The following is a 26,718-nucleotide window of genomic DNA, read 5'->3' as shown; positions in this document are numbered from 1 at the left end:
CCCAAAGCCCCTAACTTCTGGGAAAAGAATTCATTATTTGATAAAAACTGCTGGGATAATTGGAAATTAGTATGGCAGAAATTAGGCATGGACCCACACTTAACACCATATACCAAGATAAGATCAAAATGGGTCTATGACCTAGGCATAAAGAACGAGACTATAAATAAATTAGAGGAACATAGAATAGTTTATCTCTCAGACTTGTGGAGGAGAAAGAAATTTGTGACCAAAGATGAACTAGAGACCATTACTGATCACAGAATAGAAAATTTCGATTACATCAAATTAAAAAGCTTTTGTACAAATAAAACTAATGCAAACAAGATTAGAAGGGAAGCAACAAACTGGGAAAACATTTTCACAGTTAAAGGTTCTGATAAAGGCCTCATTTCCAAAATATATAGAGAACTGACTCAAATTTATAAGAAATCAAGCCATTCTCCAATTGATAAATGGTCAAAGGATATGAACAGACAATTTTCAGAGGATGAGATTGAAACTATTACCACTCATATGAAAGAGTGTTCCAAATCATTATTGATCAGAGAAATGCAAATTAAGACAACTCTGAGATACCACTACACACCTGTCAGATTGGCTAAGATGACAGGAAAAAATAATGATGAATGTTGGAGGGGATGCGGGAAAACTGGGACACTAATGCATTGTTGGTGGAGTTGTGAACGAATCCAACCATTCTGGAGAGCAATCTGGAATTATGCCCAAAAAATTATCAAATTGTGCATACCCTTTGATCCAGCAGTGTTTCTATTGGGCTTATATCCCAAAGAAATACTAAAGAAGGGAAAGGGACCTGTATGTGCCAAAATGTTTGTAGCAGCCCTGTTTGTAGTGGCTAGAAACTGGAAAATGAATGGATGCCCATCAATTGGAGAATGGCTGGGTAAATTGTGGTATATGAATGTTATGGAATATTATTGTTCTGTAAGAAATGACCAGCAGGATGAATACAGAGAGGACTGGCGAGACTTACATGAACTGATGCTAAGTGAAATGAGCAGAACCAGGAGATCATTATACACTTCGACAACGATATTGTATGAGGACATATTTTGATGGAAGTGGATTTCTTTGACAAAGAGACCTGAGTTTCAATTGATAAATGACGGACAAAAGCAGCTACACCCAAAGAAAGAACACTGGGAAACGAATGTAAACTATCTGCATTTTTGTTTTTCTTCCCGGATTATTTATACCTTCTGAATCCAATTCTCCCTACGCAACAAGAGAACTGTTCGGTTCTGCAAACATATATTGTATCTAGGATATACTGCAACATATCCAACATATAAAGGACTGCTTGCCATCTAGGGGAGGGGGTGGAGGGAGGGAGGGGGAAAAAAATCGGAACAGAAACGAGTGTCAATATAATGTAATTATCAAATAAAAAATTAAAAAAAAAAAAAAAAAAAGAGTAATCTTTATCTTTTTAGATTTCTCTTGAGTTCTATATTTGTAGATCAAACTTTTTGTTAAGTTCTGGCTTTTTCATCAGAAATAGATGAAATTCGCTTACTTCATTGAATGTCCATCTTATTCCCTGGAAAAAGATGCTCATTCTTGCTGGGTAAGTTATTTTTGGTTGCATACCAAGTTCCTTAGCCTTTCTTAATATCATATTCCAGGCCCTTCGATCTTTTAATGTGGATGCTGCCAGATCCTGGGTGATCCTTATTTTGGCTCCTTGATACTTGAATTGGGTTTTTCTTGCCGCTTGCAATATTTTTTCCTTCGTCTGAGGGTTCTGGCATTTGGCCACTATATTCCTTGGTGTTTTGATTTTAGGATCCCTTTCAGTGGGTGATCATGAATCCTTTCAATGTTTATTTTTTCCTCTGTTCCTATGACTTCTGGGCAGTTCTCTTTGATAATTTCCTGGAAAATAGTGTCCAGGCTCTTTTTTTCATCATGTTTTTTTGGAAGTCCAATGATTCTCAGATTGTCTCTCCTGGATCTGTTTTCCAGGTCTGTTGTCTTCCCCAGAAGGTATTTCACATTCTTTTCCATTGTTTGATTTTTTTGGATTTGCTTGACTGATTCTTCTTGTCTCCTCGAGTCATTCAATTCCAATTGTTCAATTCTGATTTTCAGTGAAGTATTTTCTTCACTCACTTTTTAAAAATCTTTTTCTAATTGTCCCATTGAGTTCTTTTGTTCTGTAGAATTTTTTTCCATTTCGCCAATTTTGTTTTCCAGTTCACCAATCCTATTTTTCAAGGATTTTACTTCTTTATCCATTCTCTCTTTAACTGACTTCTCCAGGCTCTTTTGCCAAGCCTCACTCTGCTTTTCCCATTTTTCTTCTAGCTCCCTTGTGAGAGCCTTTTTAATTACTTCTATGAGGTTCATCTGTGCTGAGGAACAGATGATCTCCTTCTTTGGGGATTCACCTGGGGACTGTCTGTTTTTAGTCTCCTCAGGATTTAGAGTCTGCTCTCTATCTGTATAGAAGCTGTCAAGGGTTAAAGTCCTCTTCAATTTCTTGCTCATTCTGTCTAATAATCAAAGACAAACTAGCAAAGAAAAACAGAAAAAACTGGAGTCTTTCTTTGGGGGAGGGGCTGGGTGTGTTACCGAGCTTCCTCTACAGACTGCGGGGGGCAGCAGTGAGGCACTAGTCCTACTGTGCTGCCCCTGCGCTCTGAGATCCCAGAGCGTGCTGAGTCACTTGGGGGGGGGGGGAGGAGGGAAGGGGGGTTGGCCAGGTCCTGAGAGACTCCAGCTGTTTGGGGTTGTATTCTTCAGCCCCGGTGTTTTTAGCTTCTCTGCTGGGCTGCTGACTTGCTGCCGGAGCAAAGTATCTAATCCTGTAGCAAAGCTCTCCCCGCAGAGACAGCTGTGATCACTCCCCACCCCCTCTCCAGTCTGCTCCTGTGTTCTCACTGCTGCTGCCCTCAGCCTGCGCCCGATCTAAAACCGTCCCAGCCCTCCAGTAAAGACAGACCTTTCTTGGCGAATCTCAAGGATGGCTTCTCTTGGTAACTTTTTGTGGGTTTTTTTTCAGTCAAGCATTAATTCAGAGGCTTGTAATGAGATGGATAGTGAGAGAAAGCGTGGAGCTTACACAACTGTGTGCCTCCTCTCCGTATCTTAACCAGAAGTCCCCAACAATCTTTTAAAATAGGGCTAAAAAGTATGTTTCAATCTGTCAGATACTATCAGTTCTTTCTCTGGGTATGGATAATATTTTTCATCGTAAGTCCTTCAGAGTTATCTTGGATCATTGTATTGCTAAATATAGCTAAGTCATTCATCGTTGATCATCTACAATATTGCTATTATTTTGTATATAATACACTACACTTTATGTCAATTCATGTAAATCTTTCCAGATTTTTATGAGAGCACTTTGCTTTTCATTTCTTCTCTCACAATGATCACATGCTACTCTTCAGCCATTCCTGAATTAATAGGCATTCCCTCAATTTCCAGTTCTTTCCTACTACAAAAAGATCAATTATAAATATTTTTGTATATGTAGGTACATGTTTTCCTGTTTTTTAAAAATCTCTTTTAGAATGCAGAATGTTAGGGAGCTTCAGCATATAATAAGAGTAAAAATGTACCCAATGATCAAATTTGGAAGCTATATTACAAGTGAGAGCTTATTAAAAACTTGATGTAAACTGTCATTGTCAGCATCAACTAAACCAAACTACACACTGTATGTTAGTTCCAAAAGTGCTAACAAGAATATTAAAACTAGAACATATATCTTATCTGTCAAATAAATATAGATTTATATGATCCAACCATTCTGGAGAGTAATTTGGAACTATGCCCAAAAGAATATCAAACTGTGCATACATTTTTTCTTTTCTATCAATTGAAATTTGTGACAGCTGCTTATAAAATATTTTTTCCTGATTTCAGTCATATAGCATAGACTTGTGTTATAATCATATTGTAAGCACTTTAGAGGGATAACTACATGTTAGGAAAATGTAAAAAATCAAACATTCTCTCCCCTCTTCAAAAAAAAAAACCCAAAAAAACCTAAATTAAACTAAAGAACAAAGATGTTCTATGGAACATAATATAGTTGAAATAATACAGGATTGGGATTTATAATATATAATACATAAATAATATAAATGATAATAAAATATTAGCAACAACTGCTACTATAGCTCCTATTACCACTAATATTTATATTTAATTAAGATTTTCAAAAGATCTTAATTCATATTATTCTATTTGGTTATGGCTCGGGTTTAATCCCAGTTCTATCACCAAGAGAGCTAAATGAGTTCTCTAAGTGATAATATATTTTCTTGGACAGCTCGATGGCTCAGTACATAGAACATCAACCCATATGGAAGAGTTCTAATTTGGCCTCAGACACTTACTAGCTTTATGACCATGGACAAGTAATTTATTCTCTATTTGTCTTACTGCACTGGAGAAGGAAATGACAAAGCATTGCTGAACTAAAGTTAAGTGGTTCTATGACTCCATACTAAGTTCTCTCTGTTCCACAGAATCTACAATCTTCAACAGAAATTACTTTTCATTACTAGTAGCCCAACAAAGTCTCTAAATGCAGAAAAATATTTTACTGAGCTGATAAATAAATTTCTCAAAGTTACAAAAAAAAGTCTATACTTTTTGATTATTCTTCCTCTCTTCTCACTCAATTCTAAGCCCTCTGAAATGTGACTTTTAGCATTTAATTGAAACCACTCTTTCCAAAGACACCAATAATCTTTTGGTTGGAAATCTAATATCCTTTTCCCAATACTCAACTTTTCTGACCTCTGAGACTATCAACCTCTTCTCACTCAAGGAAACAAGCATTTTTTAAAAGCTTATTGTCTGTCTGTATATGCTTTCATCTTTAAGTTTTGTATCTTTTATCCTTTTTCCTGTTTCTCTTCAAATCTCCCTGACCTATCTTTTTGCTAGATCTTCCTCAAGGTCACCCTTGCTAACAGGAATTTTCAGTTGAGTTTTCACCAAGATTTTATCCTAGTGCTTTGTATTATATCATTTAGTGATCATTTCTCTTGGGTTCAATTATCATTAGTCAAGTAATTTCTAGATCAAAATGTCCAGTGCTCAACTTTTTCTTGAAAATTATTTTTTAATCACCAATTGTCTTTTGCATATATGGAAGTAAACATCCCAAAGGTTTCTCAAACTTGGTATAACCTAAAGAAAACAGTGCCTTTTATTGTTGAGGACATTGTCATCATCCTCATCACTCATTCACTATTATTCCTTTCTCATCTATTTCATTAATATCAGGTATCCATAGTTCCATTTCACCTCTACCTCTTTACTTTCTTAGCTGGAATCCTACCTCTTGCAAGAGTCCTTTTCCCTTCCACTCCATATCCTACCCCAAAATGCTGGTACATTTCCCCTCACATTGCTTTCCATTTGTACTTTGTATTCCTTATGCATACTGTTTTATTGCATGATGTCTCTCCAATAAGAAAGTGAGCTCCCTGAGGAAAGATATCATTTTTTAATCTTCATTTAATTCTCCAGAGTTTAACACAGTGCCTGGCACATAATAAATCACTTCATAAATTCATGTTTGACTCATAAACATAGCATATGCATCAGAATGTTGAAAAGCAGCTATGCATAGCCCAGAGGAAAAGGTAGTTACTAACTAGGATTAATATAGGAAAACTTCATTTTACAACATGATCTTTAATTTGATTCAAGACAGAAAACTAAGATTCTGAGAGATATAGAAGCAAACCATTAACTGTGACTGAATAGTGAAGTTCGGTGTTTTCTGTTCATATTGGATAACCAAATGGTTTTTGATGAAAAGGGGATATTGGTTTCTGCATCATGGAGTTCAATAAAATTGATTTTGAAAAAAATTTATATAAAATAAACCTGATTAATATATTAATTTTCATTTAAAATTGGAAATATCTTCTGATAATTATCTCCTCAATAAGATTGCTGCCTGAAGCAAACAACAAACAAACAAACAAACAAACAAAAAAGAACCACTCCACAGGATTTACAAGAATTGCATTTGAATCCTGATTCAAACATTGCCATAGTTTATTTTCTCTGAATAAGAAGGGTTAATGTCTAGCAGAACAGCCTGAGGAGACCAAGGAGTAATAGGTATTCTATTAACATATAGTTTGGAGACATTAAGACCAAGAATTGTAGAAACTCAAAACATGAGTCAAGGTAACTCTAGAAAAAGTCTAAGGAATTAGTTTGATGATATAGGTAAGTCACAAACTATGAGAGACAGAAACAAAGAACCAAATGTTAATTTGCAGTGGACAGTGATACAGCAATCATTCAAGTGGATAGCTGGTCATATTACAAGGAGCTCCTACTAGACTCCTTTTTTTGAAGAAGTAAGTGATCATATTTAATTTTGTGTAAGCATTTTTAGCCAGAACAAACCATACTAGCTTTATGTTCAATGATCCTATTATGATTTAACCTTTCTAAGCTTCAGTTTCCTGATGTACCAAAATAAGTTTAAAATTTCTTCTGTTACTCTTACTCTCATAATTGTTAAGAGGATGACATGAGATGATGCATCTGAAAATATTATTATATATGTGAGTCATCATTAAGATATGATAGCATTATTACCAACTAGTATTACTAAATTTGAAGCTGACATATTTGGTAAATCTTCATTCAGTTTCACTTTGCCAGAAGTTTAAGTGCAAATGTGTGTGACTATGACAGACAGAGACAAAGACAGGCAGAAATAGAGACAGAAACATACAGAAAGAGACAAAGATGGACAAACCTTTAAAATATGAATCAACAGAGGTTAATTAAATTTAGATACAAGATTTCATGTGGTGAAACTTTTTTTTAGGCCAATACTTAAGCAAGACCTTCAAATAGATGTCTAATTTAATCAAGATTTTCTGAGAAAATAAAACATCATATATTCCAGCATTTACATTTACCATATTTTTGCATATATACATTGTATATTAAATGTGTACATACATTTATGTATTCATATACACATTTCTTATACATAATCATATATATGCAACATACACATGTGCATATTAATACAAATGTATATTGCATGTGCATGCCTACAATTCATACATGACTCAATGTGATGTGCAGTTATATTTCATATCAATACACATGTGTGTGTGTTAAGTACACTGAACATGTGTATAAACACATACACCGATTTGAAACCAGTTCTAACTACATTAATCACTATCTCTCAAATTCTGATTGGGAAATGCAGAACCCTGAACCCAGTTCTTCAAATATTAATGTTCCCCAAATCTTCTAATCCAGTTTCCATAGGCATACTTGAAGGGAGAAATAATTGTGAAAAGACAGGTAGGCAGGGGAGCCCTATTGTGATATCAACCCACAAAATACCAATCCTGCTTCCAGGATCCTTCATCAAGAGAAGCATCTCTTATGGAGAAAGGATCAGTCTTATTCATCAACTGCTAACTAGCTTCCACACATAGAGCAAGCAAGCCAGGATGATCAGGCAAATCAAATCATTACAACCACCTTGACTTTTTTTTTCCCCCTGAGGCAACTGGAGTTGTGACTTGCCCAGGATCACACAGCTGGGGCATATTAAGTGTCTAAAACTTAATTTGAACTCAGGTCTTTCTGACTTCAGGGCTGGAGCTCTATCCACTGTACTGCCTAGCTGCCTCAACTACCTTGACTATTATTTCCCTAATAGAGACAATCTAGAACCCATGAATCTTGGAGACAATTGAATCCAGGAGTCCTGATTACAATAATGTTTCTAGCCCACAGAACTTCCCATATCATCCAGGAAAGCCATTCCTGTTAAGATGCAGCCTGGTAATTACTCCTGCAAGTGCTACAATTAGAACGACTGGAGACCCAAAAAGAAAGTTCTTGGCATGAAAAGCCTAGACACTGACAAATAGTTCAACACCAGAAACTTTGTAAGTCAAGAAGAACTTATACCCTTCACTTCAAGGTACACATGGCTGGAAATAGCATATAAATTTGAACTATTATTATTTTTATTATTTCTAATGTTGGAAATAACCTAGACTTGAAGAGGTTTAACTTGAATAAGATTTTGAAGGATGAATAAGAAAAAATTGGATTTTGAATTTCAGGGTAAGGCAGTGGTGAGAGCAAATGTGCAGAGGCAAGATTGTGAACATCATATTATTGAGTTAGTCAGGAGAGGAAGTAAACCAACTTATATGTAGAGGAATAATAAAAGATAAATTTGGAGAAGTTGAATCTAAATTGTGTAGAGAAATTTGGATCTTACTCTGTAAGAAATTACTTGAATTTTACATAGCATTATAATATGGGGTTATAGAGCAGTAAACAACTCATCTGTAGGAAGAAATTAATTTTAATCAAGTAAAAATATAGTCTACTTTTTTCTTAAACAGCTTCAGTTTTGAGGCACTGTATACATTGGGTATATAAAGTAACCAATGAATAAAGAACCTCAAATAAGAGAATCAAATGACATTGGAGAAATAGAGGATGTTATTGTCTTTTGCTTAGTTTCTAATATACTTAAATTTATGGTGTGTTGAAAGAGATGGTCTAAATAATCTTCAAAGTCTCTTCAAATTCTAAATTTTTTGTTCCAATGATTAAGCTCTTAACAAAAATTGTCTTAATAAATCATTTAATTGGATTTCCTTTTCATCTTCAGCTGAAAATATTTCAGAAAAAAAAAAAAGATTTTGACTTAATGTAGAAAAGAATCATGATGTTATTCTTTTTATATTATTTATTGTTCATTTTCATTTAAGCAGCTAATAGAAAAATGCCAGAATCAATAACTTAATCTTAGTTGTATTGAATTTCAATTCCTTATCAAATTGTTCCAAACTTATTGATGGGAAAGAACATCCATAAAATGTCTAGGAAGAAGAATCAGGATAATTCATTCTGATGCACACCTTTTCCATATGCCCTTATATTTTGTTTATCCTAACTTGTTTAATTCAAATCTGCAAGAGTGATCCTGTATGAAAATACAAAACTGGATTATATCTTGTACTGTAAGATAGATGCTTTTTACCAAATTCAAACTTTACTCTCTGGTTCCCTCAATATCCCCACTGTGGTAACTTGAGGAGAATGGCAAATACACTGGTTTGGTTTCCTGTTCTATTTTTATGTCTTTACTCAGGGAAGGAGAAGAAGGAATCATTCTATTCATGTGTCATATACTAAGGCTTATGGTAGTTTGCTAATTATAAGTTGCATTGTCTTTGTCTCAAAAGGAATTTAAGAGCTGAACCAAGTATAGTTAGGTCTCTTAGCCCTCAGTGATTACACAGCTGCAGAATTTATAGCCCAAATGTCAGCTTGCTTTAGCATTGTCTTAGGCCAAAAGGCCGAAACCAAGTAAAGTAAAACTCTTAGTTATTTTAAAACTTAATGTAGATCAAACAATACAACTTTGAATGAAATCAGAAAATTTTTGTCTCTATGTTTTATTCCCTAACTTTCTTTACATTATTTGTTCTCACCGGACTTTAGGCTTTTCTTTAGACATGCTTTTTACTTTCTTTACATTTTATTTTCATTATTAATTTAGTAAAAATCTCAATAAAAAATTAAACAAAATGAGGAATAAAATTTTGAATCAGAAGTGAAGTTTTAAACTGTAGTTTGCTAAGAGAAAATATGTTTATTATGTGTATGGTTTGCTTATAATCTTTACTAAAATCCTAGCAGTATCTAATTTGCCCTGTTTTTTTCCTTTGGTCACTTTTTGTCTAATTACCAAATCTTACTGCTGTTTTTTTTTTTTGTTGTTTTTTTTTTTTGTTTGTTTGTTTTTTTAATTTTTATTTTGTTATAAACAGTATCTGTTGATCTGTATCTTCTTCCTTCACTCACTTTATACATTTCTTTCTATATTACTTATTGTTCTGTTTGGTCATTTTGATGTCACCATTACATTTCATACTTTGACAAACCATAATTTAATCTTGCATTTGTAGTAATCTTTTTAACAAAAATAAATATAGAGCATTTTGAGGTCTTTGTGGAGGGAACATTATTCTATCCATTCAAAGATTTTTATTAATTTTCCAAAATTAGACAATTGTACTGTGAACGTCCTTATGTAAATAATTCTTTCCTTAGGTAGGTAGTTTGTACAATTTCTTTTGTCTAAGGAGGACTACACTTCATTTCAGTTATTCCTTAACTTTGGTATCTTTTATTTTTTCAAATATATTAATTCATTATGTATAGTAACATTTTATCCTAAAACACCTGATTTATTTGGAAAATGTTTAGAACTTGAAGTTGGAAAGAACTTTTAAAAAAAGTTCAAGTCTAGTATAATCACAGATTCTCATAGTTTATAAAATCCACAAAGTCCATATAGCATATTTCTTTTTATAACATAACTAAGTCAGCTCTAGTGAGAGGAAACAACCATTGTGGATAATTGGATAATTCAAGTGGTCTAAATGTTATCTTTCATTGCTAAGTCTAACTCTGTCTCTTTGTAGCTTCTACCCATTGCTTTTATTTCTGTCATCTGAAAAGTAAGAAAAAGGGTTGTTCCTCTTCAACAATGTTCAACTGATATAGTCCTTCAAATAGTTGGTGATGGTTTTTAACTTTGCCATTCCAAAGCCAAAATGTCTTTTCTAGGTTAAATATTTGTATTTGATTCAGACATTTTTTTTTTAATATGTCAGAATCTCAGTCCTTTCACTAACATGGTAGTTATATTCATTCAACATTTTTCAGCTTGCCAATCTCCTTTCTAAAATGTAGCTCCATGGAATGCAAATAATATTTTATATATGGTCATACCATGTAACTGACAGTAATATACTGTCATGATTACTTAATTACAGGCAAATTATCACTCAGATTCTTAAATGGGAGTTGTGTCGCCAACCAATTGGGAAATTTAACTAGTTACTGTCTTTTTCAAATCACTCTTTTAGGACAGTCATAACCACAATTCTTCATACTGCTCTCTCCTCCCTAGTTGGAACCTAAACAGCCCTGCCAACTACATTGGCACCATATGATTAGCTCTTCCTCTCATGATCTAAATAGTTCTTCTACTGTTCCAGACTAGGACATGTAAATCTACTTTGCTATAGATCTATTTCCCATCTCTGTAATTTTTATTTATTTATAGGACCTATCTCTAGTCATCATTTACCACTGTGAATTTCTCTCCTATTAGGATGTAAATGTGAAGGCAGGAAATGCCTTTGCTTTTGTTGTCTTGCACTTTGTTTTCATTTTGAACCTGAGTGCAATGTTTGACTCAGAGAAAATATATAATAAATTATTTTTCATTCATTAATTCTGCATTTTAAAATCATTTCCCCCTCCCCCCAAGACCCAGCTAAAATAATTCTTCTTCCATGAAGTCTTCTGTAAATTCAAAGTAGTTTCTGTGGCTTTTCTAATTTCACATCCCTGTGGTTGTATTTTTAAAAATATTTCTGAAATTTTTTTCCATATTTGTAATGTCAAAGAAACTGAGGCAAAATAGAGATTAGAGAGTTTTTAATATTTTATTTGGATTCCTGAGAGGGAGAGATAGTCTGGAGGCAGAGCAGAATCCATTCTGTCTCCAGGGCTGAATTAGACTTCCATCTCAAAGAATCCAGCGTCAATGTGAGATTCCAATGAGTTATATATGGCTCTAAGCAATCAGGGGAGGCAAAGGCAAGGCATGGAGTTTGAGCATTGGTGAGAGCTGGAATTTCCAGGCAGGAACCATCAATTGGATTCTGACAGTTTGAGGGGAAGGACCATAAATTCCTAATAACTTAGGAAGGCTTAGGAATTAGGATATCTGAAATCCCCCTTATCTGAGATTAAAAATTTACAGTTTGTAACCCTAGAGTAGCCAGTCCTAAGTTATATCAGTCCTAATAATCAGGAAGGAGGAGTTGTCAAGAGGGAGATTGAGGCAGAACAATTCAGGGAAACTGAGGTAGAACTATTAGGAAAACTGAGGCAGGACAATTTAGAGAAATTGAGATAGGACAATTTAGGGAAAGTAAGGTAGGACAATAAAAGGAAATTGTGGCACAACATATTAATATGTTATATACATTAATGCTTTTAACTAGATTCTGTGCTCCTAAAAGGCAAAAAATGTACTTTTATATTTTCAGTGTCAGGTCCATTTAATATAATGTTGTGTGTACTTACTAAATTGTTAAATCTAATTTTCACATTGCTTTATTTTTTTAAGGAATTTTGAGGACAGATCAGATTGTTTAATTATTAGTTTTATTTTACATTTGACTCTATTGACATATGGAACTCCCTTTATCACTGCAAATCTTCACCTACTCTGCAACCCATGGTCATAGAGTTACCTGGGACCTGAGAGTTTATTGACCAGCCTCAGACCATAAAATCAGCAAATGTCTGAGGTAGGATTTGAAACTGGTTATTCCTGATGACTGGAACAACTTTATCTACTTCACCACTGGCTACTTCTCGATTAGCCATAGGAACAAAGAGTTTAATACTAAAAATTTCTTTTCTATATGTATACTACAATAACATACCAATTTTTCTGTAGTACGCTGATTATTGTTAACTTACTGCTTCCTGGTAAAGACAAACTTGTCTTTTTAATCCAAGTATAGGTCTGGGTTCTTAATTGATTACTGGAAAAATAATTACCTTTCCTTGAGTCTTTGAAAGGTTAATTGGAATTATCATAACAAATTTGACATAGTACTTAAAAATTGGTAGAATACTTTACAGACATTATTTCAATTGAGCTTAATTAAAATCCTATGAGCAAGGTACCAAAAATTTTGTCCCCATTTTTCAGATAAAGAAATTAAAATCAGAAAAAATAATTTATTTTACCATAGTCAACAAGATAGGTTAGATGTGATATTTTGATCCAGGCCTTTATCATTCTTACTTATTTAGTTGAACTAGTAATAAGATAATTCTAGAGTGTATATTGTCAGTTGAAATTGTTATAGCATAATGTAAAAACAGTTTAAAAACTGATACTGGTCATCATGTCATTAATTTTTTTTTCCTTTTAGTTGAAAGTTATATATAATGTTGAAAATAAATTTTATTTTAATTTATTTCAATCTGAGATTTCTTGTTGAATCATCAATAAAACTTTCTAAGTATGAGCATCCAGCTGCACAGTACATTTATTCAGAAATAAGCACAATATTCCTTGGCTTGGAATCCCTTTCATGTGATTGTCATTCTGCAGCCAACTTTCCCAAAAGTTTGACAAAAATACTAACTTCCTTAAAAGGCAAAGATAGAGCTAGAATAAGAAATCTTTCCCCTACCTCTTTTTTTTTTCCTAGTCATTCTTTCTCCTTGCTAATTGTCTAACAATGACTTCCCCATTCTGTTTCCTATCATACATCTAGTTATTTCAGGCAAATTGGTTGTCCATTTCAATTAACAAATTGGTGCCTCTTCATAGGGATGTCTCATTTGTTTGTGAAAGGATCACATCCAGACATCATGATTTCCTCTAATTAACAGAATTATTCACCGTCCTTTGCTTCTCGTGAGTCTGGAAGAAAGGGGGGATATACAGAGAAAATTTTCAATCGTATTAAAATTCATTTCAGTAGAGGAAAAGTCAGTCTGACATATAGAACAACCTGTTTATTTTTCCCTTATTTGAAATTCTAGACCTTAATTGAAATTCCTATATAATCTGAACTTTGTCCTAATATAATAATAAATATCAATGGCAGCAATTAATAAAGGGAGAATGGGACAAAGTATTATGCACAAAGATGAATGGAGGAGAATTATCTCTATTTTTCATTATTTTCTCCCTTGTATCTTGAAATATTTATTAATCTGTGAGATTCTCACCAATATCTAAATAAAAAATGTAGAGTCCCCCTGGGATCCATATAATCATTAGTAAAGTTGCTTGTAATCTAGATCTAAAATTTCTTCTTTGGTAAGATGATTCTTAACATAGAAGAACAAAATTTTCTAAGTGGAGTTTCTAAGTCTCAGTTTTTGAGAAAGACAAAGATAATTTGCAGTTAAATTAAATAGTAGTTTCTATTTAGGTTTCTGTTATTTTCCTTTTAAGTAAGGGGATTAAATATCTTTCATGCAGACTAAGTGATACATTTATATGAAAATGCTACTCCTTAGGCTTTCTATTGGAATGATTTTGTTTTTTCCTCTGCACCTAATACAATATTTAGCATACAGTAGATGGTTTACAAATGCATTTAATATTGTACTTGAGGTAGTAAGAGCAAGAGACCTTTTTTTCTTTACTTCAAATGTTTTTCTTGTAAACAATATTTTGTAGGAGTTTGTCTTTTAATCCACTTTGCTTTCATTTTGTGGGAGAGTTCATCTTATTCACATTCACAGTTAAATTTCTGTTATTTCCCATTATCCAATGTTTCCCAAGTTTCTTTCTCTCTGTCTCTCTCTCTCTCTCTTCCTCCTCTCTCTTTCTTTCTCTCTCTTCTTTTCTTCCCCACCAGTGATTTGCATCCCTTAATTTACTTTCCTTTTTAAAATTCCCATTTCTTATCCCTTTCTCCTTCTATTTCTGCCTTCTCTTCTATTAGCTTCCTACTTTCCTTTCCCCTTTTCCCTCTTACTTCCCTATAGCATAAGAAAAATTACTATACTAAACTAAGTATGTATGTTATCACTTCTAAACCAAATCCAGTGAGATTAATGTTCAAACAATGCTTATTCCTCTCTTCTTTCCCTTAAATGTAATAGGTTATTTGTGCCTTTTCACAGGATATAATTTGCCTCATTTAAATCCTCTTTCCTCTTCTCATAGTACAGTTCTTTTTCTACCCCTAATTTCTTTTTTATATCATCACATTCACATTAAAGTCAAGTTATACCTACATCCTCTATTCCTTTTAATTGCCCTGACAAAGATAAAAGAATTACATGTATCATCTTCCCGTGTAAAAGATATAAACATTTTAACTTAATATGTGTATATATATATATATATATATATATATAGTTTGGGGGACACTACTACATTGTTGGTGAAATTGTGAACTAATGCAACCATTTCTGGAGAACTATGTGGAATTATGGCCAAAGACCAATAAAACTGTGCATATCCTTTGATCCCCCAATGTTTTCTACAGGGTCTATATCCCAAAGAGATTTTTTAAAGGGGAAAAGGACTTACATGTGCAAAAATATTTATGCCAGCCTTTTTGTAATATAAAGGAACAAGATTGTATGGTGATCAACTGTGATGGACTTGGCTCTTTTCAACACTGAAGTGATTCAAGCAAGTTATTCCAATAGACTTGCCATAGAAAGAGCCACCTATATCCAGAGAGAGGATTGAATCAAATATCAAAATAAATGAATCAAAATAAAGTATTTTACCTTTCTGATGTTTTTTTTTTCCTTTTTCTCATGGTTTTGTCCCCTTTTGATTTGATTTTGTTGCATAGCATGATGAATATGGAAATATGTTTAAAAGAATTATACCTGTTTGACCTATATTGGTTGCTTGCTGTCTAGGGGAGGGGGAGGAGGGAGAAAGAGAGAAAATTTTTCAAACACAAGGTTTTTGTAAAGCTGAATGTTGAAAACTATCTTTACATGTATTTGAAAAAATAAAAAGTTATTATAAAAAATAGAGTTTATTTCCCCCCTTCTCTTTTTACCCTTTTATGCTTCCCCTGAGTCTTATATTGGGAGATCAAGTTTTCTCTTCAGCTCTGATCTTTTCATCAAAAATGAATGAAAATCCTCTATTTCATTGCTTATCCATCTTTTACCTTAAAAGATAATGCTTAGTTTTCCTGGGTAATTGATTCTTGGTTGTAGTTCAAGCTTCTTTGCTTTCCAGAATGTCATATTCCAAGCTCTTCAGTCCTTTAAAGTGGAAGTTGCTAGGTCCTAGGTAATACTAATTATGATTTCTAAATAAAAATATTAATTGTTTCTGGTTGCTTATAGTATTTTCTCCTTGATCTGATAATTCTGGAATTTAGCTATACAATTCCTTGGAGTTTCCTGTGGTGAGCTTTATCTTCTCAAGACACAGCCAGGTGATAAAAGTTCAGATCTTTTATTATCTCCAATATAGCCCGGTTAGCTTAGAGGCCTATCTCTCTGCTTGGTTCCAAGAGCTCTCTCCGAATGTCGCCAAATCCAAAGGTCTGGTCCTTCAGCCTCTGCCTCTGCTTTCTTCAGCCTCCAGCCAGCTCCATTCTTCATGTCATTCCGGTGAAATCCCTCAAAGTGCTCTGTGTCTGTTTCTTTTATACAAGAGGGAGGAATTGTGGGATACGAGAGAGAGGGATTATGGGTTTTCTCCCATAGTGCTCTCTGGCCCAAAGAGCTTCAAGGGAGGTGTGAACTCATTGAACTCCAATGAGTAAAGGTGTGAACACAAGCCTTGTATTAATTAGTTCTACTTAGTACCTTGTTTCAGGTTCTGCCCAAAACATCTTCTTGTAAGATTAGATCAACTCTAATTAGTTAGCAGTTAGTAAGGATTCCAACATCTCCCCCTTTCTTTTGTTAGATGAAAACACCAAAGGAAATAGGAAATCTAATCAGATTAGTGGGTTTCTGAAGGGGTACACATAAATCCATCAATATGATATACATGGTATACATAAATCTATCAATATGGGAGGCATTATACATAATTTACATAAGCACATAGCAATATAACACAGGTTAGTAGTAATGTAACAACATGAATCAACCTGAAGATTTACACATGTCCATAAGTCCTAGAAATAGTCCATAAGCAATCCATTGTCCATTAATTCATGTGCCAGGAATCTAATAATTCTTGTAAGCTCTGAAGTACTGCAAAAAGTCTCATCAACAATTTTTCATCTCAGGGAACCCAATGATTCTTGCTGGTTTTTCAAGAACTAAAACAGTTTCATCTTGTGTCAGGAAATCCAATGATTCCTGAAGATTTTAAAAGTCTTTTTAACAGTCTCCTTGTCAGCCATTTGATTCTTTCTCCATCTGTGGAAATATAAGCAGATCCTCTTCCCCAAGCAGTTAATCTAATTCCCTTCTATTTACCAAATTTGGGATTTCTCCTCATCATCTGGTAATTACATTGGAGTTGTTTGCATTGGATATTGTCTTGTTGTCTTAAAAGGCCTGTATTCTTCCCAACTGTAATCCTGATTGCTTTTCTGTTGGTTGATGACATCAGAGTTCTGAATTTCTAAAGTCTCTCTGGGTGTAAGCTCAGCTGCTATCATGCCCCACCTGTCCTTTGATTGATACTTTAGAGCTGGGCCCTGCCTCTCATTCCTCTGGGTCAATATACATTTAGAGGCCCAGTGAAAGCCTCGGTTACATTTTGGACATGGGGTTTTGGGTTTTCTCTCACCCTGTCTTCTCACTCTATCTCCATATCTACAATGAGCTCTCAAATGTCCAATTTTTCCGCACTGAAAACATCGACGAGTTTCTCTAGAATTCCTCTGCCAAGAAGGACCTTGTCTTTCCATGTTCATCATAGTCTGGGCATAATAAGCATTTGTGTCCACTGTGGCACAGCGTCTTATGATTTCCTCTAAAGGAGCATCTTTGTCTAGCCCCCATATAATTCTTTTGCAAACCTCATTGGCATTTTCCTTAGCCAAATGTTTAGTCATTATTTCTGTTGCTGCATTGTCTCCAATGGTTCTTATTACAGCTGTTTGTAAACGTCCCACAAAATCTGCAAAAGGTTCATTGGGACCTTGCTCTATTTTTGTGAAAGCATTATTTCCATCTTTCTGTCCAGGAAGAGAATTCCAAGCTTTTATTGCAGCCTTAGAAACTTGTTCATACACTGTTATGGGATAATAAATCTGTTCTGAACTCTCTGCATACTGACCTTCTCCAGCTAGTTGGTCAAAAGTAACTTGTACAATAGCTCCTGTTTGCCTATTGCATTGGGCTTGAATCCTACATAATTCATGAAACTCTGAAAGCCACAATAAATTTTGTCCCGGTTCAAGACATGTTTTAGCGATGGATTTCCAGTCATTCAGGGTTAAGATTTCATAAGACAAATTATCCAGTAACATCTTCACATAAGATGATGTAGCCCCATAAAGAGTGCAACCCTTTTTCAAATCTTTAATTTTTCCCAAATTAAAAGGAGTGTATTTTCTCTCTTTTTGACCTGAGGAGTTCAGCTCTTCAATCACAGGATATGCATTTATAAAATCAGATATATCTTCTCCTTCATTTTTTGCTTTAATTAATGCTTTTTCTAATCTTGTCAAATTCTGCTTTACAGGAGAAGCTGACTGTGTTTCTGTCTCTCTCCCTCCCCCTTGTTCCACCCATGAAGGGGGGGGAGGGTCATGAGATGTGGAATCACCTAATTCCTCCTGCTGTGAAGTATCATACTCAGAATTGTAATTAACTCCATTCTCATCTGATTTGTCCTCCTTTTCACCTAGTAAAGTTGGCACTTCTTCCTCCTGTACGTTCCTTTTCATCATTCTATCACTTAAATGACTTCTTATAGCCAATTGTATTACATTATATGTATTAATTATTGAGTTAGGCCCATTTTTATCATAGAATTGACAAAGATCCTCTCCAACCAATTTCCATTCATTTAGATCTAATTCCTTATCAAGAGAGAAACAAGGACATATGTCCTTTACAGTTTGTAAAAGTTCAGTGATTTGCTGTAAACTTATAATTAAACCTTGGCTTTCCATAATTTTGACAATGCTTATTAAACATTTTCCTTGAACAGAAACAGGCTGTTTTCTAAATATCTGTCCCATCTTAGACGAAATTCTACTTTAACTCTTTTAGCAAAATTTCTTTATTGCACTCACCCTAATTTCTGGGTTGAAGAGTCTTTTCCACTGGATCAGGATCAGAGGCTTTTCCACTGGAATCAGGATCGTAGCTTTTCCACTGAAATCCACTGAGGGGTCTGTCAAGGGCAAAATGTTGTGATCTAGTTCAGATGGATCTGAATCTGTCCCTGTTCAGGCGCCAAAATGTGGTGAGCTTTTTCTTCTCAAGACACAGCCAGGTGATAAAAGTTCAGATCTTTTATTATCTCCAATATAGCCCGGTTAGCTTAGAGGCCTATCTCTCTGCTTGGTTCCAAGAGCTCTCTTCGAATGTCGCCAAATCCAAAGGTCTGGTCCTTCAGCCTCTGCCTCTGCTTTCTTCAGCCTCCAGCCAGCTCCACTCTTCATGTCATTCCGGTGAAATCCCTCTAAGTGCTCTGTGTCTGTTTCTTTTATACAAGAGGGAGGAATTGTGGGATACGAGAGAGAGGGATTATGGGTTTTCTCCCATAGTGCTCTCTGGCCCAAAGAGCTTCAAGGGAGGTGTGAACTCATTGAACTCCAATGAGTAAAGGTGTGAACACAAGCCTTGTATTAATTAGTTCTACTTAGTACCTTGTTTCAGGTTCTGCCCAAAATATCTTCTTGTAAGAGTAGATCAACTCTAATTAGTTAGCAGTTAGTAAGGATTCCAACAGTTTCCATTGTAGGGTCTTTTTCAGGAGGTGATCAGTGAATTATTTCAGTGACTATTTTATCCTCTGGTTCTAGGATATCAGGGCAGATTTCCTTGATGATTTGACAGATGTTTTCCAGGCTTTTTTTTTTTTTTTTATCATGTCTTGCAAGTAGTCTAATAATTCTTAGATTGTCTCTCCTGGATCTATTTTCCAAGTCAGTTGTTTTTCCAATGAGGTATTTTATATTCTCTTCTATTTTTCCCCCATTTTTTGGTTTTTCTTTGACAAATTCTTGTCGTATCATTGAGTCATTCACTTCCCTTTGTCCAGTTCTAATTTTTAGTAAATTCTTTATTAAGCTTTTGTACTTTCTTTTACATTCGACAAATTGCACTTTTAAAGGAGTTGTTTTGTGAAGTTGATTTTTTTCCCATTTCGGCAATTCTATTTTTTAAGTTGTTTTCTTCAATCAATTTCTGTGTTTCCTTTTCTAAACTGTTCTTTTCCCTAAATGTTTATGCTTCTACATAGCACTCATTTCTTTTGCCCATTTTTCTTTTATCTCTCTTTTAACTTTCTTTTTGAAATCTTTTGAGAAAGCCTTTTGAGCTACAAACTTATTCATGTCCCCCTTTGAAGTTTCACTGAAGGCATTTTGCCTTTGCCATCCTCTTCTGAATTTGCATTCTTTTCTATCCTGTTTCATAATAGCTTTTCAGACCTCTTTGGCCTTTTTTGCTCATTTTTAGAAGTTCAGCTTTGCTTCCAGGGCATAGGGGAAATTGTCCCAACCTCTGTTGTAGGGAGAGAGGGGGCTGACACTGGGCTGTGTCTGGGGTTGTTGATGCTGCAGGCTTTCCCACAATGCTGGATGGACCTGGCCAAGTTTTGCCTCCTATACTGGGGTTCAGAGGCTCAGAATTTGCTTTCTGTATTTGGACTGGGGGGGGGGTCTCATAGTTGATCTGCTGATCCATTGGCCTTCTGAACCAGGATAGAGTGATCAATGCTGCTGTATTTTGACTAAGAGCCTCCCACTAGATTCTTCATGCAAAGACTCTCCATGCAAAGCTTCCCCACACCAGGCCTTTATGCTGGGCCAGTTACCCCCTTCCCAATGAGACAGATCTTTTTTGAAGTTCTTTGAAGATCTCTTAAGCTGGACAATTATTATAATCTCTATGTTTGTGGGTTCTGTCACTCCAAAATTTGTTCAGAGATGTTATCTAGCATTAATTCTGAGGGAAGCTGGGGAGAACTCAGGCAATGTACTGTTTACTCTCTGTTATCTTGACTCTGCTTCCCCCCTCCTGCCCAAGAAAGATGATCTTAAGTTCAAAAATTTTGTTACTGTCCAGATATGTTTACTGCATACAGTATTTTTTTTTGGGGGGGAGATCCCAGGGTTCTTCAAAGTAATTTTTATTAGGATTTTTCCCTTGGTTAAATTTTAAAATAGCTTATTATAAGCATATTTCCTTTTAATAGTAGCTAATCAAATCCTCTTTTATGCTAGACATATTTAATTTGAAAGATAAGTACTTGTCATTTCTGATTACTATTCAATTAGCACTGACCTGTAATATTTTTAGTTAATAAGATTCCTTTCCCTTCTTTCAATTTTTCTATGTAATAATAACTATTCTGGCAATACTTGTCAAGGTAAGCGATTTGTTACTTAAGGAATTCCTTTTTGTAATAAGTGTCATCGATTTTGTATATTCATATCCTCATATACTTGAATTGAGTTTTCTTGGCACTTGGTCTCACTTATTTGACACTGTTCATTTCTCCTCAACCTTGAACTCTGGCTAATATGTCAAGTGTTTCCAACTCTTATGCTTTAAACTTTAAGATTAAACAGTTTATAATCTACTCTTATAGATGCACATAGCAAAAAGTAACAGATAAAGTAAGCCTATTACATTTAAAAAATGAATAATTCACTTCTCTCAGTTTACACATAGCCCATTCTCAAAATGCCTTGTCCAAATTTTCCCCTATTTGGGCATCTGAGAAGCTTTGGATTTTGTTTTTGGTTTTATAGTTGCTTTGCTTTGGCTACATTTTCTGTCTCTTGCTTTTAGCTCAAGAAAAAAGTGAAATTTCATGCCAATATACCTAATTTAATTTGCAATGATTTAATTGTGAGAATGACTATATCTGCATGCCACTGTATGAAGGCTTACCTTCCTAAAACTGCTGTTATTGTTTTGACATATAACTGTTTGGAAAATGGTTTTTGCCTTTAAAAAATTTAGTAGGCAAAACTGCTTATTTAAGTAAAGAGGTTTTTTTTTTCTTTAAAGCCAAAAATCAACACTTACTATAATCTAAAACATAACAAACTTATAATGAAAGGCAATTCTAAATAAAAGCAGCATTTAAAATAGATGTTATAGTCTCAGGGAAGACTTGGGGGAATAACTTTTCGAGTTATTTTTTAAATGTCCCTCCCTGTCTAGACAAGATCCAAGAGACCATCAAACCCAACCTTACCGTGTAAAAGAATTTACATAGTTCCAAGAATGAGCTGATCATATCCCTTTCTTTAAATTCTGCATTGACTGAAAGTAATTGTTGGAAGTCTCATGGGTTTTTTACTCTATATTATCATTTCATAGATTTCATTAAAATATTTCTCTTTTGACTTTTCATTCTTCTGTTTTTGGGTCTGAAGCGTTGTGAAATGAAGGATAGTGTTTATAAATATGCAAATAGCAAAGTAGACTAATGAAATATAAGCTTTTAGTAGATCAATAAATCTATAATCAATATAATCAATAAAACCAAGATATCTTGGTTAAACTAGTTTTACCTAAACTCTTATCTTATTTGGTCCAGGGAGCTGTGAAATTTGGTAATCATCTTTGGATGGGAGATAAAATATGCCTTTTGCTTTAGCCCTGAATTTTTATTTTTTCCTCCACAAAAACTTTCATGTGGTTTGTGTTCTAGGAAGAATCCACTTTGTTTTATCAGCAACATTAGCATAGTCATTGTTTAAATTACCTGCACTTTCTTGTGCTTCACTTCCATTAATTAGTCATTTCAATTGTTCATGGGGAAAGAAGGAAGAAAGGAAGAAAAGAAGAAAGGAAGGAAGGAAAAGGAAGGAAGGAAGGAAGGACTAGAGGAAGGGAGAGAGAAAGGGAGAGAGGGAGAGAGGAAGAAAGGAAGAAATAGCATACTTGTTAATGTCTGTATTATGACAAACATTGGGCTGAGGACTTTAAAATTATCTCATTTGATCTTCACAACAACCCCAAGAGGCAGGTACATTTATTACCTTCATTTTACATCTGAGGAAAAAACTGAGGAAAATAGAGGGATAAGTGATTTGCCAGGATCACACAGCTAATAAATGTCTGATGCTAGACCCAGTGCTAGAGCTGCACCACTACATCACAGATTTAAGTAATGTAGATTTTGGATTAGATGCTCCCTAAGTTTCCTTTCAAATTTAAGATTCTGTATTTTTTTTTGGTCAATTTTCAACTTCATATATCAGAAGTACAAGTTTTGGGGCAACTGAATTGAGGGTTGGAATCAGGTAGACCTGTTTTATAGTGCTACTTGCAATACTATTTGAACCTGAATAAGTCGTTTTTCCTCTTTGTGCATCAGTTTCCTCATTCATAAAGTAGGGATAGTATATCTCAGAGTTGTCATAAGGATCAAAATGATATAAATAAGAACATTTTGCAAACTATAATTTCTATGAGTATAAGTATTTTCCTGTTTTGTTTTTTTTTTTTTCATTGAATTATTTTTCATGGGCTCTTTGTTATTCAGATTTCCAAGTGTCAGATTATAATGGATTTACTGTCTAATAATTTTCTTTTTTTTTTCTTTTATGGGAATCTAATCTTCCCTTTTTTCCTTTCCCTGTTTCTTTTACAGCCTTCATGGTCATAGAACACCAGGTTTCCTTCAGGAAGAGAAATATACAACAGTGTCTAGTCCAGTGGCTTGATTTGATGTTTCTACCTAGAACATGTATGTAAAATTTACTCTATTTTTTACCTCTAGTTTCTTATAGATCTTTTATATAAACATAATTTATTTTCCAAAGTAGAAAACTTTTATTCTGTAAAATACAATTGATAGATACAGAAAAGAAATATCATCCCTATACTTTTGTGGGATATGGGCTTAAAATATCATGATTGTTTTTTTTTTTTTTTTAATTTTCTTATTTAGTCTGTCTTTGTAGAACTATTTACCTAACAATAGTGCAGGAATGGACTTATAATTCATTAGTAGTAGTTACTCTTTTGGCACATATTTTGGTTTGTATATATCAAATAGAATTTACCAGACCCAGTGCTAGATCTGCTACATCTGTAGCTGGATGGACCTGGATCCAGGAAGACTCTTCTTCTTGAGTTCAAATCCAGCCTAACACATTAGCTATGGGACCCTGGACAAGTCACTAAATCCTATTTGCCTCACTTGTTCACATGTAAGCTCAAAAAGGAAAAAGTAAACTATTCCAGAATTTTTGTCAAGAAATATCCAAATGTGGTTACAAAGATTTGGACTTGACTGAAATAACTAAATGTCAACAAAATGAGCATCTGTCTGGTATGACAATTAAGCAATTAACTCTGTGGAATCTGAATGTTCAACATATGCAATTAAAAGGTCAGTCTAAGAAAAAAGGATAACATGTTAAATTTAGCATGAGATGTAATAGGTAGACAGACTTTTTTTCTTTTACATTTTGTTATATTTTACTTGAATTCTACTTAATTTCTTAATATTCTCTTCTTTCTCCCTTGCCAGAGTGGCACCCTCATAGCAAAGAATTTTAAAAAGAGGAGAAAAAGAAAAAAAAAAAAGTTTAATACTATAATCCTCACATTAACCAAATTTGACTATTTATGGTGTTTTCTACACCCTCAACCCCCTACCTCAACAAAGAAAGAAAAGATTTGCATTCTTATTATGGTGTCATTATGCCTGGTACATCACCTAAAATAATACTGGATAATTTCAGTTTCTCAACATTACTGTTTGCTCATTTTATTATTACTCTTTTCATTTGTACTGTTTTTGTTCCTAGTTTTCCTTACTTCATTTCTAATCATTTTATATAATTTTTCATATCGTTCACTATATGGATTATATTCTTTGTTTACTACATCATGATATTACTCTAATGTATTAATGCTTGATCATTCCTCAAGTCATGGACATCTACTTTTTTTTTTCAATTTCCTTACCTTTAGGAAGAATGTTGCTGTACACCTTTTACTATATATGAGGCTATTCATTTTTTTTTCATTAATATCCTTATTTTATATGCCTAACAACAGGATTTCTGTGTCTTGTGGTATAAGTATTTTTGTTATTCTTTTATAGCATAGTTCCAAATTACTTTGCAGAGTTTTTAGACTAATTCATAGCTTTACCAGCAGTATCTAAGTATACTCATCTTTCCACAAGCTCCTTCTACATTTACAATTCCCATAGTTTCTTATATTTAACAATTTGAGGTTCTGATAAAGGCCTCATTTCCAAAATATATAGAGAACTGACTCAAATTTATAAAAAATCAAGCCATTCTCCAAATGATAAATGGTCAAAGGATATGAACAGACAATTTTCAGATGATAAAATTGAAACTATTACCACTCACATGAAAGAGTGTTCCAAATCACTATTGATCAGAGAAATGCAAATTAAGACAACTCTGAGATATCACTACACACCTGTCAGATTGGCTAAGATGACAGGAAAAAATAATGATGAATGTTGGAGGGGATGCGGGAAAACGGGGACACTGATGCATTGTTGGTGGAGTTGTGAACGAATCCAACCATTCTGGAGAGCAATCTGGAATTATGCCCAAAAAGTTATCAAACTGTGCACACCCTTTGATCCAGCAGTGTTTCTATTGGGCTTATATCCCAAAGAGATACTAAAAAAGGAAAGGGACCTGTATGTGCCAAAATGTTTGTAGTAGCCCTGTTTGTAGTGTCTAGAAACTGGAAAATGAATGGATGCCCATCAATTGGAGAATGGCTGGGTAAATTGTGGTATATGAATGCTATGGAATATTATTGCTCTGTAAGGAATGACCAGCAGGATGAATACAGAGAGGCTTAGAGAGACCTACATGGTCTGATGCTAAGTGAGATGAGCAGAACCAGGAGATCATTATACACTTCGACAACGATATTGTATGAGGATGTATTCTGATGGAAGTGGATTTCTATGACAAAGAGACCTAACTGAGTTTCAATGGATAAATGATGGACAGAAACAGCTACACCCAAAGAAGGAACACTGGGAAACAAATGTGAACTATTTGCATTTTTGATTTTCTTCCCGAGTTATTTTTACCTTCTGAATCCAATTCTCCCTGTGCAACAGGAGAACTGTTCGGTTCTGCAAATATGTATTATATCTAGGATATACTGCAACATATTTAACATATATAGGACTGCTTGCCATCTTGGGGGGGGTGGAGGGAGGGAGGGGAAAAAACGAAACATAAGCTAGTGCAAGGGATAATGTTCTTTTCCATTGTTTGATTTTTTTGGATTTGCTTGACTGATTCTTCTTGTCTCCTCAAGTCATTCAATTCCAATTGTTCGACCCTGATTTTCAGTGAAGTATTTTCTTCACTCACTTTTTAAAGATCTTTTTCTAATTGTCCAATTGAGTTCTTTTGTTCTGTGGAATTTTTTTCCATTTCGCCAATTTTGTTTTCCAGTTCACCAATCCTATTTTTCAAGGATTTGGTTTCTTTATCCACTCTCTCTTTAACTGACTTCTCCAGGCTCTTTTGCCAAGCCTCCCTCTCCTTTTGCCAAGCCTCCCTCTCCTTTTCCCATTTTTCTTCTAGCTCCCTTGTGAGAGCCTTTTTAATTTCCTCCATGAGATTCATCTGTGCTGAGGAACAGATGATCTCCTCCTTTGGGGATTCACCTGGGGACTGTTTGTTTTTAGTCTCCTCAGGATTTGGAGTCTGCTCTTTATCTGTATAGAAGCTGTCAAGGGTTAAAGTCTTTTTCAGTTTCTTGCTCATTCTGTCTAATAATCAAAGACAAACTATCAAAGAAACAGAAGAAAAAAACCCTTGAATGGAGGCTGCTTTCTTTGGGGGAGGGGCAGGGTAGCCGTGAGGCACGGGTCCTACTGTGCTGCGGAGCCTGCACTCTGAGATCCAAGAGCGTGCTGAGACACTGTGGGGAAGGGGTGGCCAGGTCCCGAGAGACTCCAGCTGTTTGGGGTTATATTCTTCACCCTCG

General features: G+C 34.5%; 1 protein-coding gene across 3 annotated transcripts in view; it reads left to right on the top strand.

Moving 5' to 3' along the window:
• Window positions 1-26,718, top strand: part of CHRM3 (cholinergic receptor muscarinic 3) — a 661,423-nt gene that overhangs the window by 335,407 nt on the left and 299,298 nt on the right. For all 3 annotated transcript variants that reach the window (XM_051993533.1, XM_051993534.1, XM_051993532.1), the window contains one exon: window positions 23,360-23,455. The gene's annotated coding sequence lies outside the window, so the exon portion shown is untranslated. The remainder of the gene's footprint in view (window positions 1-23,359; window positions 23,456-26,718) is intronic.

Source organism: Antechinus flavipes, chromosome 4 (genome assembly GCF_016432865.1).
Source record: "Antechinus flavipes isolate AdamAnt ecotype Samford, QLD, Australia chromosome 4, AdamAnt_v2, whole genome shotgun sequence".
NCBI lineage: Eukaryota > Metazoa > Chordata > Mammalia > Dasyuromorphia > Dasyuridae > Antechinus > Antechinus flavipes.
The sequence above is the reverse complement of the archived record's forward strand: the minus strand, read 5'-3'. Positions and strand labels throughout refer to the sequence as shown.